Genomic DNA, 4628 nt, shown 5'->3' on the forward strand with positions numbered 1-4628 from the left:
TTGATCCTTAGAACTCGAGCCGGACTTCAATAAAACGGCTTATTTATCAACAGATACAAGTAAGGCAGACAATCCTGCAAGCGCTGGATACAGAGGAGAGACCTATGTCGCTTGGTGTCTTCTGGTTGTCTGCTGAGAGGACCAAGAGATCTATTCCTCCATGGCTCATATTTTCCCCTGCTCCAGAGTTCCATTTGCTATTTTATGAGTAATTGCCCTATCTAGGGCTGTAACTTCCATGGGGCAACTGTCGCATGGACCACAAGGAGTGGGGCACACTTTAATTGCCCAACAGCAATGCCCCTGTTATGTGAGGAACCAACCGGCAATTGGTGGAAGAGCAGGTCCACGTCATTAGGGTTCACCATGGTTGGCTTGCGAGACCCATTGAAACAAAAGACCTTTTTATGGAAAAAAAGGTAAAATGAGGGAAAAGGAAGCCAATGGGGAACCAAGGGGTGGATACAAAGGTTCTGCCTACTAAAAAGCATGGAGATGAGAACAATTTACAATGGCCAACCAGCCCCTGCCATGTATAATGCCACAGGCACGTTTTCCAGTAATGGTCCACTGTCCCCATGTGGATCAGGAAGCCACTTTTATCCCCCATGGACAAACAGTGACCTCAATTCATTTCATTGAAGTCATTCTCAACAAGCATGTTTAGACTTTTTCCAAAACCGATGCCTAGTTTCTAAAATTCATATCACGGTATTTTACTGTTTAGCAGATATAAAAGTTCTGTTTAGCAGAACCATGTCCTTCCATGGTGTCGGTTCTTTATAAACGTCTTAGATCTGTCTAGAAATTTGGTATGCCATTTAAATAAAAGACTGGTACATAAAAGGACAGGTCAATAAAGATGGCATTAAATGGCCTTTAACAGAAAGCAAAAAGCCTTGGTAACAATCAATACAGACATTTACAATAAATTTCCACTCATTTAAGAAGAAGGCTATTTATTTTAAGAACAAACCTATAAGCAGGATTACCGCGTTATAGGTCATCAGTAGTCTTTGCTTTAAATTAAATGCAGATTAGGGGAATGACACGTCCTTCAATGACTGTTCGACATTCTTTTCACCAAACAAAAGCAAACAAAATCAATATCCATTCCAAAGACCAAAGCGAGTAGTGAAACCTTTGAAACAAGCCAAGTAATTAAAGGTGAACAGCCAAAGAATATTGGCCAAGAAATGGTCTATTTTATGAATTAAAAAAAAAAAAATTCTAAAATGGATCGTACATAGATTAAAAATCATAGCATTCAAAGTCCTAAAACTGGGATCCTCGGGGGAGTGACTGTGTGTGTGTGGGGGCGTGTCTTCCTGTTGCGTGTGCATTCTTATCTAACACTTGCTGGTAGTTCTGTACATAAACAGTATAAATTTCACCAACCAACTACCCAGACACAGGAAAGGAATCCCAAGGCCCCCAAAAAGACAGTCCCACCTATCATAAACACTAGGCAACCATTTTATTTATTGGTTATAGTTTTAACCTTTTGTTGTTCCACTAGAACCTCGTATGATTTTGTCGGTGTTGAGAAACGTTTCTATCTTTTCAAAATCTGCACGTATTTACAAAACCCTCAGCAGGACAAAATCCTAGCTGTTTACTGCACAAAAATCCATTTATTTTACCATAACAGCACTTTCTGAGAAAGGAAATGGAAACCTAAATGGTCATAATGTAAATGTGCTATTATGTCTCAATGGGGAAATTCACATTTTTTCCATATATTTTTTTTTTTTAAGAAAAAAATTGGCCAAGTTCCCAGAATGCAGTTCGTCTGAAGCCTGGGCTAAATATCCCATTAAGCCACAGTAGCTATTGTAACAATCAACTCAAAAGCAGCGGGTAATAAAATAAACCCCCACTTTCACACTGAATAGAATTGTCCGCATCATAAATATTGAATGATTCCGATAGGCGCGTGTTGTAAACCACACACGTTCCATACGGCAATAAGAATTTACACAACTAAATTGAATGGACTTTTATGGGATGGTTTCTTTTGTAAAAATGTATAAATATAGAATATTAACCCTTAAAGCGGCCTGAACGCATCCCGCTAACAAGCAAAAGCATGTAGAGAGAACATAAAAATAAAAAAAAAATAGACTGTCTAGATTTGTCAAAATTTGGAGAAACAAGCAGAAAAGTTTTTCCTTAATGTGATTCTTTTACATTTTTTTGTTTGTTTTTGAGATATTTATCTCCAGGGCGGGACTAGAGATGACTAAGTGGCCTTGGCCGTGCATACCCAGCAGGTGGCTGGCAAATGACATGCGTGCCGCAGTCTGCTGGCCACCAGTTGCGTATTATGGCTTAGGCTAACGATGCCTAGGGGTGGGAGGAGCCGGGAGGAGAAATTGGCCCCTCTGCCACGTAACAGGGAGCCAATCGTCCTCTTGGGTGATCAGGTTCGTTGACACCCATCAGGCATTTGCCCGATGTATCAGATGACCAACCTGGGGCTATTTATCTCTGAACTCATCTTACCCTCTAACACAGGGGTGCCCAACCTGCGGCCCTCCAGCTGCTGCAGGACTACATCTCCCATAATGCTCTTTCAGCTAAGGAGCTGGCTGAGGAGTATGGGAGATGTAGTCCGGCAGCAGCTGGAGGGCCGCAGGTTGGCCCCCCATTCCCCGTGTCAAAAAATACACTAAGATTGCCAACTATTCACTGTTATTGGAAGAATCCAACGAAGAGTTAACAGAATATCTTGCTCGGAAATATTTTTACTAACACCAAGGCCGATATTGTATATCCTTTAAGTGCTTTCCTCGTGTGTTGTTTAAAATCTCGATTTGATTTGCAATTTAACAGTCAGCAAAAGCCAGTATAATTTAAATTGCTAATTCTGTTTATATTGGCTCCTTTACAAGTACATATCCAAAATAGAGAACTTGGCATTATACCCCATTTTATTTTGCCTCGTAAATGTTCGATATATGCATGCATTTAAGGATTTGCATGGAAGAATTGTTTAACCCCTTAATGACAAAGCCAGTACATGTACGGGCTCAAAATGCATTGTTTTTAATGGGTTTACGGACCGCCCATTGTCCTTAAGGGGTTAAAATAATAAAATTTCAAAAATATGATTTCACAACTTTTTTTTTTTTTTTTTTTTAACTCTTTCTAGAATTTATTTCTAGAATTTTTTTACATCCGATACTTTGTAAAATGTTCACTCCACAAAATAGTGGAACCAAGGCAGGAAAACAGAAAATACATTCTCAGTAAGGACTTGAAACAAACATATAGAATTATTAAAATGTATTAAAAGTCCCGGTTAAAAATGAAGGGGAAATCAAGCGTAACATTTATTAATTTGGCAAACAGGTCTTCCTTTATGATGATAAAATGTTTAACAATTTAATTTAAAATAGATAATTTTAACATATTTTAATAATTGTACTAGTATTTTATATTATATATTTTAAACAAGTTGTTATGATTCATGCACATTTCTGTTTTTTGTTCCCTTATTTTCTTATTGCAAGAAACAAGAAAATATTTAGTAAAATAGCCTTTAAAAAAAAAAGCATACACAGTAGACAATAATTACATTGATATTTTAAGTGTACAATTTATGATTTATTCCTTTAGATTGTAAGCTCACCAGTGGGGCCCTTTTAAAACCATAAGGCTAGTTGGGAAGCTTACCGGCAGGGTTCTCAACTCCTGTTGTGTTAACCGCTCCATTTAAATTGTACAACGCTGCATAATTTGCTGGCGCTTAATAAATAAAAGGTAATAAAATAATAATAATAATAATAATAATATTTGACACATTCTTATCTCTGCTGCTCCCTGTGGACATATCTGGAACTGCAGGTACAAAAAAACAAAAAACACCCCATTATTGGTAGTGTCCCTCAGGTTTGCCATTAACTCTTCTAGCACCAGATGGCTTGTTTGGCCATCAAACTGAGAGGGTTAATCCTTGAAGAAATAAAATATGGCTAGAATGTTAAACATTTCCACAGTTATAAAAAGAAAAAAAACTTCACTATGTCTGGGTTCTGTACTTCCAAGAATCTCCTTGAAGATATATTGTCTGGGATCTAGCACCCTGAGGGCTTACACATGGCGTTCGGAAGCCAAATATGATCGCGTCGGAGAAGATTAAAACATATTTACTTTCTTACATATTACCAGCGTCTGCAGTACGTCAGATGCCCAACATATTATATGCCGTGTAGTTTATAAAATATAATTTCGTCCCAAAGTTTGTTTGTAAAAGGAATGATTTATGGGGTTTGAATTTTATCCAAAACCAAGGGTAATTAATTTATTCTCTTTGTGTGTGGGCGAGAAGTCTAGAATTCTAAGACAGAAGAATCTCTTAACACTTTGCAGGGTCGTAAAAATGTTCAGAACAATAGTAACGACCCAGTGGCTCTCCCCTAATTTAAGCAATGGTTGCCTCCAGTTATGGATGATTGCGTATGTCAGCCAGGTACAACAAGTAGGACAAGATCACCTAAAACCAAATTGTTCCTCGGGGGCGGGTCCTAAATGCACAGATTTTGTGAGTTCACTTTTTTTGTGGGAATCACACAAACTCAAAAATTCCTCTAGTTTTTTATGTGTTGTTAAGATGAGGTGAGCCA

This window comes from Spea bombifrons, chromosome 13 (genome assembly GCF_027358695.1).
Source record: "Spea bombifrons isolate aSpeBom1 chromosome 13, aSpeBom1.2.pri, whole genome shotgun sequence".
Lineage (NCBI taxonomy): Eukaryota > Metazoa > Chordata > Amphibia > Anura > Pelobatidae > Spea > Spea bombifrons.